Source organism: Macrobrachium rosenbergii, chromosome 8 (assembly GCF_040412425.1).
Source record: "Macrobrachium rosenbergii isolate ZJJX-2024 chromosome 8, ASM4041242v1, whole genome shotgun sequence".
Lineage (NCBI taxonomy): Eukaryota > Metazoa > Arthropoda > Malacostraca > Decapoda > Palaemonidae > Macrobrachium > Macrobrachium rosenbergii.
Genome location: NC_089748.1, coordinates 14,731,677 through 14,749,475, shown reverse-complemented (window position 1 = coordinate 14,749,475; position 17,799 = coordinate 14,731,677).

The window sequence follows — 17,799 nt, the reverse complement described above, 5'->3', positions numbered from 1 at the left end:
ATGCTGTTACCAAACCATTAAAACCACTAGGGAAAGGTCGACGATATAACTATGAAACGATTTCAAGTTACTAACTGGAACTTCCACAAGCAACCCCCCTATCAGACACTCGTACCTTCAAAATCCCATAATAACAATACAAATTCTCCCCAGTAAAAATTACATGTGAACCATACAGATATGCTGTGTTCATCAAAGTCGATTCCTAAGATCCGAGAGGTAAAATATCTCCAAAAATTCGCCCCTTAGAAGTGGCAATCACTGCCTTAACCTGTATTTGAATTTCCGATAATATAGTAGTTTGACAAGAAGACAAAACTATCATAACGTCTAAGTCTTCCCCCATCCTATCAACTGTGATCAATAACCCATTTAAAGACTCCTTAATATCTCAAAACCCTCTCGTAATTTCTCATTACTATCTTGTAAAGTCATCAGTTTTACCTTGGCTAACTAATTCTGCCAATACCTGTTCAATTTTCACCAAATTAGCAACTGACATACTAGCAAGCATTCCTATGACCAGAGTGGCTCCAATTAACAATGGCGCAGCCCTCTTACTCCTTCTAGAAGAAACCTGAGAAGTTGAAGAACCTAAATTTGGAAGCCATGTTAAAGTCGTCTTCATCTTATCCTGGACCCTAACAGCTGTAGCATTAAGTTTGGTTAACCAACCTCGCAACACATCAAACAGATCCTGTCTGGTATTCATTTCACCCAACTGAACTTTATTCTGGGACGCTTCAAGATCATCCCTTGCCGAACCTATATCCTCAAACTCTATACTCAAAGTTACCACATCAGATGACAACCACACATCATAGTCTTCTTCTACAATAACACCTGGGCCTAACCTCACTACGGAATTAACCCATGCCACGATCCCTAAAACCATTAGCAGATGAAACTTCAGCATTTAAAAAAAAAAAACAGGAAAGAAGCCTATAAGTTACCAGATCTTGAAACAAGAAAAAAAAAAACAAACCAAGAAGAGAAACCCATGTACAGTGTCTATAAAACTCTACGGGTATTTTACTCCTAATTTAACTAAGTTTTCCTTTCTCAGACATTATTGCAACACACAAAAAAATATCTACTCCGAACCGCTGCACTTACGCAGAAAAGGAAAAAACACAACAGCAAAAAAAACTGAACACAGACTATTAAAGATTTTTATAACTCTATGGACAGACGTCCTCCCCAATTAAAAAACTACAAAGTACACATCTTTAAAACCCATTAAAAAACAAAAGAGAAAAAAAATTATCAGAAACAACAGTACATCACAGGAATTATCCCACAAGATTCCCATTAACCTGTCTTTTTCATTTTAGATATATGTGTCAATGGAGACACTCCCGTATTTTCATTCTGAACAACAAATCTATTCCCCTTCTTTACTTCTACAACCTGAAAAGTACCCTCAAATTTAGACCTAGTTTATATCATTCAACTGATTTCTAACATTTATTTTCACAAAAAACCTATTCCCCACAGCAACTTTAACTCTATCTGGCTTTGAATTGCTCCTGTCAACCATATCCTGAGTTTTCAACTCAAGACTCTTAGCAAGATGCGCACATCTCTCCTTAGCAGTAGAGATCAGCGATTTAACTGTATCATCACCCGATGGAATAGGTAGTAAATGGAGCGTACCCCATGCTGGGTAGCCAAACCATGCTTCAGTGGGAGCCACTCCAATGGTATCACTAACCATAGAATTGATGCCATGCTGAACCTGTGGAATATATCGATCCCAATTCACATCATTGCCCCCTACAGGAATTCTGAGAGCCTCCATTACCTTCCTATTGGCCCGTTCACATAACCCATTAGCTTCTGGTCTATAGGGAATAATAGTGACTTTCCAAATGCCCATTACATCAGCAAGAGACACTAATGTCTTGTTCACAAATTCTCTCCCATTATCTGTAACCAGTACCTCAGTAACCCCATAACAACAAATATATCCATTAAAGAATGCAACTGCCACCTCCTCCGCTGTTTTATACTTCAAAGGAAAAATCTCTACAAACCTAGTTAATTCGTCCACAACCACCATCAGGTGCCTATGGCTGTAACTAGATCCACAGAAATTGGACAAAATGTCCATATGGACCCCAGAACAGGGTCAACTGGGAATAGGAAATGAACCCAATTCACAAGAAACGACCCTCGATGGCTTACACACATTACAAACTGAACAACCTCTCACAAAGTCTTCCACTGATGCGAGCATATTCTTCCAAAAGAATTGTCCCAGTATATTCTGATACATCTTCTCAATACCCAAGCACGGACTGCCAGACCTACAATGAACAATATCCAGAACCATAGGTACTAAACTCCTAGGGACAACTATTTGCATCGTATCGTCCTTATCCTCACTATTTCTCAGTCCGTATTTAATCTTCCTAACTAACAAATTACTGTCTAATTCAAGACCCGGAAAAGGCAACTTATAACTCTTCCTAACTAATTCCTCTCTAAGAAATGCTTTTGTATCTGCCAAAACCTCATCCTCATCCTGTTTAGATTCCACTAAACTAATATCCCAGTCTATGCAATCTCGAGATATATAACACACATGAGAACCATCTGAATCAGAAAAACTTCTACTAAGGGCATCCACTACAACATTGTCTACCCTCCATATAGAGCTGTATACCTAAGGTAGGCATCAAAATCCCTGATTGTCAAATACCACCTAACTCTTTTAGGGGAAAGATCTGGCTTTTGGAAAAGATCCAACAATGGCTTATGATCTGTAAGAACCTCTACTTGATTGCCCATCAATAACATCTGAAAATGAACCAAACTAGACACTACGGCAAAGGCCTCCTTGTCCACTACCGACCATAGCCATTCATTACTACCCCGTGTCTTAAACTTCCTAGTGCAAAATGCAATCGGTTGGAGTCTTCCATCGAACTTCTCTATAAGGAAGGCCCCTATGCCATTGTGACTGGCATCTGTCACCAAAGTGAAAGGATGCTCAAAATCAGGAAACTTCAACACTGGGGAACTAACTAAAGCATCCTTAAAATTCTGAAAGGCTGACTGGTGTCCATCACCCCATACAAACTGCACATCGTCCCTCAGGACATCTATCAAAGGAGACACTAAAGTAGAAAAACCCTTCACAAACTACAAAAAAATCCTGGCGTGCCCAAGACAGACTGAATCTGTTTCTTATTCTTGGGAGTAGGAAAATCTACAATTGCCCTAACTTTATCCTCATTCACTCTAACCCCCCCTCTTTAGAAATGACATGACCCAAATATACTGTCTGCTTCTTCAGAAAATTACACTTAACTAATTTTATCTTCAAACCTGCAAACCTAAGCCTCCCAAAAACTTCCCTAAGAACCTGTAAATGTTCCTCTACAGAATCAGTGGCAACCAAGATATTGTCCATGTAAACAAAAATGGACTTCCCCAACAACCCATGCAAAACTGTATTCACTAGCCTCTTAAATGTCATAGGAATACCTGATAAACCAAACGACATTCATGTGAACCCATACTGTCCCCTCGGCAAAGAAAACACCATATGCTGTACTTGCGACTCTCCTTGCTAAGCAGTACTTGCAAGTATTCCTGCATCAGATCAATTGAAGAATAAATATTCTTGCCCCCAATCTCAACAAATAAATCTGGCAAACACACCACAGGGTGACAATCAGGAATGGCTTTCTCGTTCAACTTCCTAAGTCCACACAAACACAGACTGAACCATCCTTCTTAGGCATTGCTAACAACGGAGAATAAAAAGGCAAGGAATTGGGCCTAACAGCGCCTTCCTCCTCCCACTTATTAACCTCTTGCTCTACCTGGTCTCTAATCTTAAAAGGAATCCTATAAGAAGGTTCAAAAACAGGCTTAGTCTTGTCCTGTAAATGAACCTTGTGTTCTAACACATTTGTTAACAATAACTTATCCCCTTTAAGTGTGACTATATCTGGAAACTCAGCCAGAATATCTTCCACACCTTCAACATATTCTTTAAAATCAGCATTGGCTAAATGATCCCCAAAAACCTGCCTCCTAGCCTGTAAATCTGCTAATGAAAATTCACACATGTCCCCGACAATAGCAACTGAATTATCTTCATCAACCCAGTCAACAAAATCGATCGCACAAGTACCCTTCTGATAGTTCTGAACTGAATCATTAAAGTTTAGCAACTACCTAAGTATCCCTTGAACTCGATACATTGCTTAGCCGTACACACTACCCCCTTCAACTTTTTGCTATATTCATCCACACACACCTGTCTGGGCTTATGCACACCTTTCACTCAAACTTTCACTATAGAAGCCATACCAGGACCTAGAACCACATCATCCGACAAAACCCCCTTATAACACTACCTGCCCACAGAAACATGTTCAGAATCCACCCGCAAATCCTCATGTACACCCGATCCATTATCATCATCCACTCTACTTATATCCATTTCCTCGTAAGGTGCAAAAACGCCACGTACTACAACAGTTGTACTGCATACCCCTGTATGAATCGAGATTTTGTGTTGCCGACGCATTGAATGACCCAGTAACAATGTACTGTACAGGCATTTCCCAAAGCAGCCCTCATATAACCAAAAATGGGTCTGTAAAAGTTCTACCCCAAGAGATAAAAATACATTTACATAGCCAAAAATCCCTAACCTATTTGCTTGCACATCACATACTGTCTCTTTAGCAGGCCTCAAAGAATGATAGGAAAACATCGATCAGAACAACTCATAATTCATCAAATTAATAGAGGTGCCTGTATCTATAAAGATATTCACATCAACTCCACACACAGACCCTTTTACCACTGGCTTCGGCTCTGAGGGCTCACCCAGAAGTCCTATACCACAAGAAACAACCCCTTCTATCTCTTCCCCTTCTGCTGCTTGGTCCTCCAAAAATTCTGTTGGGCCCTAGAGGCTCCCGAAAAACCCCCTCGAGGGGTTCTCCTACCTGCCAGACCAGCGCTCTGAGGCATGCTTCTAAGAAGCGGGCAAAACCGCCAACCATAATATGCAGACTTACAGGTGCCACAATATTTCACCCTACAAAACTTCTTGGTATGGCCCTGCCTGTTACAATTATAACAACACCCCTGAGATCCTGAACTCGCAGAAGTCTTATCATCCTCTGTCTTGACACATAACCTCATAATTGTGGAATCAGGATCACTCTGTGTATGATGCTTCGGAATAGCCCCGGAAGATAATAGGCATCCCGTCCAAAAAGGAGCTATCTACTAAAGGGCATTTTGACATGTGCTTATGAATTTGAGAGAACAGCAAAGTTTCATCTGACCCCCTTTCTATCTCCGTGTCAAAACTATTTACGATAGTATCAGGAACATCATTCAGAATCCACACATATTGCAATAGTTTCTCAAGATTCTCTATCGTAATAGTCTCCATTTATCCAACCAGAATTTCTCAACTTCTTTGAAAAATCCCTTGCAGCATCGAAATATCTGGCACTAAATGTGACCAGCGAATCTTGGCCTTTACGGACCTTGAAAAGAGACCTGAGGTCTCAAACTGCATCACCGGCCCCAACTGTTCCATATGACGCTCTCAAAAAATCCTTAAGATCGTCCCAGGTCCTACACTTTAAAAAGTGATGACTCTGGCAACACTGTCCGATATCCCCTTTATCTAAACTAAGGAAGCCTTTTGCTTCATTGAAAGCCTCTACCTCATCCGTTATTTTCTTGGCAGCTAAAAAATTCTACACCCCCTCTTTTAAGGGGAACCGCAGGACCTCCATCAACCAGCCCCGGAAAAGACTGAACTCCTGCGTTTACAGATGTAAATTTGTGCAACATTGTCACCTTATCCTTATCTTTGCTAGCCTGTCATAGTATCCAAACGGATAATCCTCCAAGTTCTAAGTACCCGACCTGATCTCATCTTCATATAACTCCCCAAAGGTAGAAAGAGAAGAGAAAAAAAAATTGTTAAAAATTCAGCAAATCCCTAACACTGAAAATTAAACAATCTCCTAATGTAACACTAATGCAAATGCAAACCATTAAATCAAATTCTAAGTGCTAAATGCGAACAATGAAGTAACCCTAACCGCAGATGTGAACAATTAAAAAAAAAAATTCTAAACGCCGCTGCAATCAATAACCAGAAATTTTCCCTAACACTCAAAATATTTCAGTCCACCCACAAAGAAAATGGGCTCGCAGAGAGAATGGGATAACAGCGTCAAACCAACCCCGGACTTAAATGAGCAAGTGCTCTCAATGACGTCATAAGGTCGTCACCGTTCACTAATGAAAGCTATACCCACCGTCTTCCTGACATAACCACAAAGCAACAGAACTCTCCTTTAATTACCCCCCATTACAAGAAAAAACCACAGTAACACTTATGTGACCCATTCTTACTACAATGGCAACAAGATATGTAGTTAACCTGAAAAAGCAAAACACTTCCCAATCTTTCAAACGCACTCACTCAACACTCGCAACGCACGTCCCCATGCAACTGACTTGATCAACAGTGCCCGCTCGCCTGACTGCAGAATTTCCCATAGTAAACAGAGAGGCACATATACCAACCAAAAGGCACACCCTAATACCTAAAAATCTCAATTTCCTCGTAAGATAAGTCTCTTCGGAATCGTACCTAATCACTATAATATACCCAAGTGTAGTTCCTGCTGCCAACTAAAAATACTGTTACCCTACAAAGAATTAATCCCATTGCTTACCTTTGCTAAAAGTCAAGAAGTCCCATCTACTGGTAGCTTGATAGTGACTGCATCAAAGTGGCTACTGGCATTGTACATTTGTACATACACACACGCATTCTCTCTCTCTCTCTCAGGTCTACAGCGAAACAAGCATTACCCAAAATAATTTATTTGACAATAATCTGACATAACTAGATTGCAAGAAACAAGAGATAAAATAAAATGGAATACTAATCCTCACCAAATTATCAAATATATTAAGGACCACTATGTTCAACTAATTATTCTCTCTAACTAATTTCCCCACAATAGGTCAACATAAGTCAAAGTCCAGTATATTCCCCCAGTGAGTACATCTTATGCCTCTTCCTCAGCCAAGCATCTTTAGAAGTCAAATAAAACTTGTTAAACAAAGGTATAAAAATGAGGATATGGGAATTCCTCCCATGTTACTTATAAAGTACACACAATGTAAAAAGAGCCAGATACAAGTGAGATATATGTTAAATGAAAAGAACAATCTACAGTTTGGGAAATCTAAAGTGTTTCCTACCTCCAAACAGCAATGTTCACAGTCTTAATCGACATGTCTCAAACCACAGAGCCTTCACCGAAGGCTTCTATCAAGATTCTGTGTTGATCACCGAATGACAACTTGTTTGACAACTAATACCTTCACACCCTGGGGCTACGACCCCAAAAAACACACATATGAACGAATTCTCTGGAACCCGAACATTTCCGGCGAACAAACTCACAAAGTCTTGTCTCCAGACAGGGTTGTTCTCACATCTCAAAAATATCTGACGCATTTGACATGCACACAGTTTTCCTAATAAGGATGCGTGCCAGACACCAGCCAAGCATTCTCTCAAGGCTCTTCATAATGGCTTTAGCCACACTTATTAATAAAAAATCTACTGTGTATTGTAATTCATAAAATATCTGTGACCTAGGAGCTTTTCACATACAGGCGGTCCCCGGTTTACGACGGGGGTTCCGTTCTTGCGCCGCGTCGTAACCCGGAAATCGTCGTAAGCCGGAAAATCGTCGAAAATCGTCAAAAATCATAAGAAAACCTTACTTTTAATGCTCTGGGTGCATTGAAAACGACGTAAACTGCATTATTATTGAGTTTTACATAAAAAAAACCTTCAAATTATGATTATTCTGCCGTTTTGGGGCCATATTTCTTCCGTCGGATCGGCGTACGACACGTCGTAACCCCGGAACATGCGTCGTAAGCCAGGAAATAATTTCTGATGAATATATTTGAAAAGCGTCGTAACCTTGGAACGTCGTAAGCCGGAACCGTCATAAACCGGGGACTGCCTGGGAATGTCAAGAACCATAGATTAGTCAAACCCCATCCCTGAAGTATATTCCCGGCAAAAGTTTTAATACAATCTTAGCATCATTCCTGACCGTAGACAATCTTGGCATTATGCTCCTGACTTCTACGATCTCCAATCTACTACTGAATTCCTGGAGGCAATCAAGAACCTCCAACAGATGACATCATTGCTCCCCCGGATGTTGAATCGTAGTTATGTCCATGTCAATGAAACCACTGACCTCATCATAGAGTCTACAGAGGTGCTTCCACTCTACAGATGGACGTCCCTGAACACACCCTTCATTCCCTACTTGAAATTTGCACCGAGAGGGGGCCCCTTCTCCACCCAAAGAGAACACATGGTGGTTGTACAGAACAATGGCATCACTATGGACTCCCCTCTCAGTGTTATCTTTGTGAATTTCTACATGGGGTCAGGGAGGAGTGTTTTTACAGGAATTAAAAAAAAAAAGAGACACCTAAGGAAGATATACTGATGGAACATTTGCCCTTGTTAAAGACTAGGAAGAAATGGGATGCTTGTGAGAAGTCTTACTACACTACACATGTAAATGTGGTGCCTATGCCAGGCCCCACTTCCTTGACATCTGTGTGTGTGTGTGTGTGTGTGTGTGTGTGTGTGTGTGTGTGTTTAGTCTGTTCCCTCTGATGAGAAACAGTTCAGCAGACTGTAACCCTATTCCCCAAATTTTCCAAGGGGAGGGATGTGTAACTACAGTGTACAACTATCAGTAAATCACCAGTCCCACCTGTTTTATTGAAAAGTGAAGAAAGTATGGCAGAGAGAGGCTGATCTTGTAGGGTTTCTTCTCTCATGTTACCAATTATCATTTGATATATCAGTACTGTACTGTATACTGAAAATATATAACCTATTTTGGAGAGGATATGAGACCATAATACATTTGATAAAAGAATACACAGTTAATCTCAATTTTCTTTATTGTCTCATTTATGCTTACTCTGACAACTTGAGTATTCATTATAACATGTAAATGAGTTTTGTGCATTGCAGTATAATATATTGCATATATATTTTCCTACAGCTGAACAATTATTAGCACTGACTAAGTTTAACAAACTGAATTTGCAGAGTTCAAAACTTAAATATAGAAACATCTCAACTCTCACTCTTTAACAAATACTGTACCACATCTATAAATATCCAAAAATTAAACATAAAAAACATCTGTATAGATAGACGTTTCATTTTTCAAGAGTTTGTACTGGAATCTTGAAATATCCATTTGAGCTCTTGAGATAATTTTGACTAAAGTTATGTGAATTCCACTTGCTACCCTGTACTATTACAATAAAATTATAAGTATTTACTTAAACTGAAAAATAATTTTATTTTAAATGCCACTCCTCATAATTCAACCCAATAACACAACTCATAATTCAACCCAATACCACTCCTCATAATTCAACCCAATACCACTCCTCATAATTCAACCCAATTTGTGGTCCTCCAAGATTTTTGTGCACAACATTCACATATTAAATGAAAAGACTGTCTGTTGGTCAACATCATTGCATGTGTGTCATATGGATTCTGAGGTCCTGGGTACTGAAGATCCACATATTTTATGTTGTCTGGACAAGGCTGGGAGAAATCAGTGGGGTAAGAAAGCAAGCATTTCCATTTTAGGTAAAAGGTTTGTATAAAAAATATAGTTGCTGTAAAAGTTCTATTTATTAATTACACTCCTATTTCTTCTAATTAGCCTGAAGAGCAAATTAGGTGGGCAGGAATGAGCTGCTACATAATCTCTGAATTGGCTGACTAGGTTAAAGGATCTACATAAGAGCTGCAGGGATTGAAAAAGACAACAGAACTAAAATCTCTAACTAAGAACTGGTGTCTCATATGAGGGACCAAACCTGAGAATTTATTTAACTTAAGAAGGCTGAAATTTTGTCTGTAGATAAGAAGGATGAAATTTTGTCGGTAGACTTCCTCATACTGACAAAACCTATGATCCTGTAAACCTTCCACTGATGAGTTCATGCAACATGTTGCCACTAAAAGTCCTGAAGAGTAGATTTCAGGCCCATCAAGAGAGACCTCACCACAGAAAGATCATGAATCATAGCCCCTCCTATATCTCTCAAAGTTGACATAAAAACCATGCTAAAAGAACATAAGTATAAAGTTCTTGCTAAGTTAATGTGTCTACACTTGTGCAGTGTTGCCAACTATTACCTTACCACAAGTACTAAAGGTAATAACAAATCCAGAGTCTTATAAAACCTTAGAGTGAGAAATAAACTTCCTGGTTCTTGTGGGTATGGTAAGGTGAGATCTGTATAAGTGCTGCCATGCCCAGAACAGCTGAAGATATTTCACTAGTTGCAAATACAGGCAGCAAACTACTTGCCTGGTCACAGGGGTGTGGCTAGAGATGCTGCTAGAGGAAATTCCAAGCCAATGGAGAGTGCCCTATTCCATGGATACCAGGTACCAGTGGCCTGGAAGTTTTCCTAAAGCCAAGGAGGTTTTATCACTGGTGAGAATCTCTTTGTACATCAACTGGTAGATGAACTGGAATTTGTCTTCCTAGGTAGCTACTCTCCAGAGCCTGCTGCATCTATTATCTGTAGAAATTGAGGTGCCTTATTTCAAGGGATAAATTCAACCGGAAAACGAGACAATAATCAGAATCTTTACTTCTGTGGAAGTAAAAAGTTTATGCAGAAACACTTAAGTGTAATAGCCAATGGATAATGTCCTCCATCAGAAAAATAAGAGCTTAAGAGTACAGGTCATCTGAAGAGTGCTATAATTGCCTCTAAGACAGGCACTTCTCAACCTGAAGAACCCTGTGCTGGTGTAATTGCATAGCTTAACAAAAACATTGGTTTAAATATACTGAAGAGGATATAATTTCAAGTGGGTCAGCAAGAAGTAGGAACTTCATTTCCTTCCCATGTTACTATCATGGGCATGAGAGATGGTTAAACTGGAGGTCACTGTTGCTGTATATGAAAACAGGGTACTTGTAATCTAAAGCTGAAAGACTTCCCTGGTCCATGTAGGTGAAGAAACCTACTCAAAGGATTATGTACCAGAATAAGAATCTATGTGTCCTTTGGCTAAGAAATTTCTTAACTCTGAGAGTGTCTCTGATGCTACGGGCTGGGTGTGATGAAGGGGTACCAAGCAAGTCACATTAAAGGCTGCTGAAAAGTGATGAAACCTGCAGGGCCATCCTGTATTTATTAACTGCCTGAAATGTCAGTCAAGGGCTTAGTGATCCTCTAAGACCTCCAAGGAGACTTTTGGAGAAATACCACCTTTAATGTTTTTGTAAGGTTCCTAAATAATTTGGTAATAATTTGGTCACTCAACCAGGCTGGAGACATGAAATGTTGCTTTCTCAATTAAACCAAAAGAGGAAAGTTCTGTAGGGTAAGATTCCTGGAGATCCTGCTACTATCTACTTCTGGAAAAAAGAAAGCCACACTGACTGGTCACACACCCAAGACTAACAAATTTTGGCACAGGATACTGGATCCTCCAAACACTGCTATGACAGCCATATTCTCCCCGCAGGTTTCGAGTCAGTAAAGTCCAATTACTGTATCGTGGACTTCCACCCATGCTTTCAGCAAACAGGAAGGATCCAGATGCATTTACAGTAGTATCCTAACTACAGTCTGTATTGCTAAAATGTGGGTTAAAATTATAACATGGAAATACTGAAAAATGAAGTGATTCTCCATCAAAATTCAATAAAATACAACAAACCTATGTGAGGAAATGAAAGAAATTTGTGTAAAAATTCAATATACAAGAAATACTGAAAATTTGCAAAAAATACAATATACAAGAAATACTGAAAATTTGCAATGATAAAACTACTGAGGCAAAACTAAAATTTCAAAATTATTTAAGATATGACAAGACTACTTCCAGAATCAGTAATGCAGCTACACCATGAGCTATTTGATTAAAAACCTTTACTGCAAACAGATTCTGAAGAAACATGCATAGTACAGTATAAATATTTACAACTAAAACAGTTGAGTCACAGAAAGTAGACACAAGATATAAAATTAAATGTGAAAAACACACAGTTAGTTGCTCAACTGAGCATAAGAAAATAAAAATGCACAGATAAATGTTAGTAGTTAACGAGCCTAACATAACCAGTGCATTACAAGAGGAAAGGTGAAAAACAGTAGGAGGTAGAACAGACACTTACTGAAATACATATGATTACTTGTAAAATATATAAATGCAATGCCATTTATTCATATACTCTTAACATATGCATCAAATATCAAAACACTGGAGAATAGGAAGCTATGCTACCTATATGAAGGCAAAATAAAAATAATGTTCTTGAAATACTTAATACTTCTCTTTTACAAAGAACTAATTAAGGCAACATCAAAAAGGTTGCAAAACTGCCTCAGCTGGCACAAGGAAAATCTCATGTAAACACACTTTTTCTTTAGAACACTAGTAAAAGAAATGGAACTAAAACAAATACATCATCAACATAAACCACTGAATGAATAAAGAAAAGAGAAATAATTAATAATGGTGAACAATCACACAGCTGCCTAAGAAATGGAAGCCATGCCAATTCATGGCTATGCACACAAAGTGAGGCTATTCATTACCTGGGACTCAAACACAATGTTGTCAACCAGCAGACAAGCTTCTTTTCTTTTAATTTGTAAATGGAATGCCTAGGACTCATGGATGACCACAAATTAGGCTAAGTACAGTAATGAGTTTTAATGAATAAAAATTTTGATAAAGTCCTTCATTTGCCACAGTCAATCATCCCTCAATGAGAAAGCATTTTGATTTAGATATGCATACTGGAGAAAAATAGTAATAATTTTGCCCACAGAACTCAGAAGACAGCAATATCTACCAGCCAGAGGGCCTCTGTAAAGGCTACCCTTGAGGTGCCATTGAGATGGATGACCAGTACCTTGCACACCAACAGGATTAAGATATGTGGACAACATCACCTAGTTTAATTAAGAAATCATTTCCTTAGTCATAAATTTGCAAGCCGTTCATCTCTATTATCTGTAATTTTGGTTTGTTGGTACAAAATCTTTTGGTTGGTGACAATTATTCCTCTCCAGGATTCTGGACACAAACACATGCATTAAAAGCATCATATTTTCTGGTACCACAAACATTATTTATTTCACAGAATGTATCCAAAATTTACCCTCCATCTTGGAGGGAATGTATCCAAAATTTACCCTCCATCTTGGAGGGTAAAGCATAGATTGCTCAATGGCCTCAACCTATACCTAAGGAAGTGAGTCATCCCAGCTCCGGTATATAACCCAAGACTTAATTATGTGAACTATTTTGTATAAATGAATACAGCAAAATATATCAAGTAATAAAATATACTAACTGTATTAACCCTAGTATGAGAAGACTAATTCACCTGTTTACCAGCATATTTTAAAAACCCATAAAAAATTATAAAAATGCAATAAAAATACTCAGAATAAAATAGAACACCTTAAAAAATAAAATTAATAAGAGTTCTGTGCTATATCTTTTTAACAAAAATATAACCAGTTAAATTTTTTCATAACAATAGTGGAAATTTGATGGCAAAATATGGTGGTTCATCTCAGAAAATTTTTATCAAAGTTTAACTGCACCATTTACACCATGGGACTCATCAGTACGACACAGTCTCTTAGGGGGTTTTCCTAGTCCATGCTAGGCTGGGCTAGTCCTTTACACTAAATATCAAACAAGATTCATACATTTTATGGCTAATATTTAAATGCTTTCATGTACCCTCTCTGCTATCCTTAGAGATCCTTGTAGACACCTTAAGTTAGTATAGGGCTTCCACTAGCTGTGGGGCCTGGACAAGCAGGCATGCAGTCAATGGAACTGATAATGGTTTACACCCCCTAAAGGGAACTTCCCCTCCTCCAAGCAACCGAATCACATTTTGTGATAACATTAAAGGTGGCACATTGACTTGATCAGGGAACATTGACTTGATCAGGGAAACTAGCCAGCCAAACTCTTCATAACAAAAGTTTGCTGTGATGTAACATTCTCCTTGCATGAAGGTGGTTTCTCCTGACATCTACATTGCTCGAGAGTAAAACATATAAGCTAAGTTCCCAAACTGTTAGCACCATTCCATGGAAGATGGATCTCAGCAGTTTCCTCTTCAACTCTATTGCCATATACTTGAGACAGTTGTCCTTCGGAAATTCTCATTGGAGAAAGTTCTCTCTCTCCACCAACAGCCATTAACACGCTAATGAATCTTTGATGGCTGACAAAACTGTTTCAAGTAATTTCCAAAGGGTCTCAATTTCTACCATAGAAAGTAGGCAACACAACTTTTGATTCTTCTTCCTTATTATCCCTTTGCCACAAAATTTCTTGGAGTGAAACTCTTCAAGAAGGATGTTGGATATCACAGCTCTATTATTACAAGATTGCTCAGAAAATCCTCCAATTTCCCGTGAAAAATTATGAATTTTTTAAGTAATTTGTATTTTTCCTAACATACAAAAACCTGAGGTGTTTACATAAGGAATTTACTTTCAGTGCAAGCTGGAGCCAGCCGTTTAACTAAAAACAAGGTGAATATTGGTAGTTGGCTACCGACGGAGGGGAGGAATACCTCCCATCCAGATGGTACGCATTCACTTTACCTTTTGGCCCAAGTAGCAGAATGAGGGGTGGCTAGAGGTGGGCCATTTATGTAAAGACCTCAGGTTTGTATTTTAAGAAAAATACAACTTGCTTTAAAAATTTGTCATTTGTTCCTACACATTTACAAACCCTTGGTCTTTACATATGGGAGACTGAGCAAATCTCTGAACTGACCGGTAGTTTGCCTTACCTGGGGCCTCTTTCCTGGTCATGTAAGATCAAAGGAAGGAGACCCATGCCTCTGATCTATTGAACACATGTGATGTTCAACTGCCAGACTTATGGGCCTTTAAATAAATGGAAGGTAACATCACTGATTCGAAGATAGCCTTGGGTGAACCTATACTGTGGGGACAATAAAGCTGAAGATAACCAACAGGTCTGTTCATTGTCAGTCCCTCTCTCCCCTTGCTAGGAGTTCCATCTATTAATCCAAAAAGAGCTAGATTTTAGACAGGATACTCAGTTATCTAGTACACTTGCATGCACGCCCATCCAGCACATGACAGTTTGCTAACCGTCCTTTAGACGGGTATAAAAGAGAAGGTAGGAGGCCAGTCCCACACACACTACCTCTTTACAGCCTTACACCTCAAGAGCTGGTTGATTTAAATGACTGTTGAGCAGCCACCACAGAACCCAAGGAAAAAAAAAAAACAAAAAAAAGTCCAAAGGTCTATGGACAACGTCCCGAAGGTAAAAAGGAGGTGAATGTGGTCTGTTGTGTCCGCATTCCCATCCATGTTACCTGTCCGACAGGTTCTTCCTGAATGCAAGGGGCAAACTGATGCCCCTGACCTTATGAAATCTTGCCCAGAAAGTATTTTTGTCCACCATGTCAGTTGAGGAGTACGTCTGCTTGATCATACATAAAGTCAAAGAAATGGAGCTCCTAGACACCACATCTTGGTTCAGTCGGAACCAAAAACAAGTTTTCTACACTTACTTTTGAGGTGAAGTCCTAAGTGGTAACACAAAAGGCCTTCAGGCACTTCACAGTCATATACTGTTGATCTCCCAATGAATCAGGTAGAACGACAAGAATCTTAAGCCCAAGATTTGAAACATGGATGCGAAAGATGTCTCCTAGATGCCAACAGCTTCTGAAGTTCCTAGGCGGTCACTTATCCAAGCACCGACTAGCCCCAACAATTCTACCCATGGATGCGAAAGACATCTCTTAGCTGTCAACAGCATCCAGTGTTCCCAGGAGGTCACCTATCCAAGTACTGACCAGACCCAATCGTTGCTAAACTTCGCTGACTGAACGAAAAGCAATATTTTCAGTGGCACGGTCGATGGCTGTTATGCCCAAGGTCTGTAAAGACGAAGCTGAACAGTAACAGCTTCGTTGTCGAGAATGATGGACTAACCTGACCATCTTCCTAGATCAAACAATTCTTCGAAGTGTCGAGTTGTCAAGACCAGGTGTCTCTAACACCGACCCTAGTGACCGAACTTGTCTGTCATACATCCATCATCCTGGAATGTGCCTGTTGACAGCTGTGCTGAGTGTGCTACAGCAGACCCGTGTACCCACACAGTCAATTGAGGAGATGATAGGACACAAGGCCCCCCCAACTCTTGTTGACTAAGGAACTATCGAGGTACCGTTCCTTAACAACACTATGGATCGCCTATCCTCGGATCCTGGGGCTTGGAGAGCTAAGAAGATTCAGGTTATTGAGGTGCAGATCAGGTCAGGTTAGGCTAGGTTTAGTTAGGCTACGCTAGGTTAGGTAGGTTTAGTTAGGCTACGCTAGGTTAGGTTAGGTTAGGTACCCAACCTAACGTACCCCGACCTAGCCCCTTGAAGAGCAGGTGAATACCTTCTGGTTGATGCCATTGGGCATAAAGTTCCAGGATATTAAAGTGCAGGTTTGGTAAGGTTAGGCTAGAATTAGTTATGTTAGGCTAGGTTAGGTTAAGTAAACAACCTATCCTAACCTCTTGAAGTGCAGGTGACTGCCTTTGATTGAAGCCTTGAGGCATGAAGTATCTCCGGAGGGGAAGTGTATAAGAACACGCCCAGGTGATATATGTCGTCTAGCCATTAAACTAAGTCCTGTCTCACCTCTTAGAGAGAGGATGGGAAGGAGTGAGGAGACTGTGTCAAAGACCTGAACTCCTTCAATCTGCATGAAGCGAATGAAGGAGGGGAAACTGCCCATGAAGAACTGGCTTCCCTGGTTGTGACAGGTGATCAATCAGGACTTGCAACTGATGAGCTGGTTGTCCCTGCTGAGAAAAGGACAACCTTGCTGCTGTATCTGCTAGCCTTGCAGATACTATTCTTGCTTGGGTGAGAGATCAGACTTCTCTGGAACATGTAACTCTCAGGCTGCAACCAAAAACGAAGAAGTCTGTCTGTCCTAGAGACTCTTAAAACATAAGGAGACATACCCTGAACGAAGGTGCCCTAGTTGAAGCCATGGTGAAGAGTCCATTGAAAAACTTATGGAGAGGACAGAAGCATACAACAGAGTTAGGCATGGAAGCCTCCACTCTGAAGAGTATGAAGTCTCCCCGGAAATGAAGCAGGGGAACTTGCAGAAGGACTGATGGGTAAGTATCTGGAAATACTCATCCCTCAACCCAGCAAAGGAATCAAGCCTGGCTCTTGATGGTTGCAAGCACGGAGCTGTCGTTTCTGTCTTGAACCAAGGCTGTTGAAACGAGTCGAATACCCGTCACCTTCTCTACGAGAGAGGGATGGTTGTAGAAATCAGGAACTGGGTTGTACAATTGCCACAACATATTCATACAGTATAAACTTAAACTTCCCCACAGCGGAAGAAACTTCAACAAGCCGGAACAAACTTGTGGACCGGATGGTTAATGGGAAGTGGTAGGAACTCGAAGGGAAGTTGATATCCTATCAAAGGACATCTACTACCCAGGATCCAGTCACCGTAAAATAATCCTTAAGTCTAAGTGCACTCCCCACCATAGGCCGCATGTGGGGAGAAACGCAGTCTTAGCAACTTATTCCTTCTTCTTAACCTTACTTCACTTTCAGGAAAAGGAAGGAGTCGAAAGGGATGCCTATC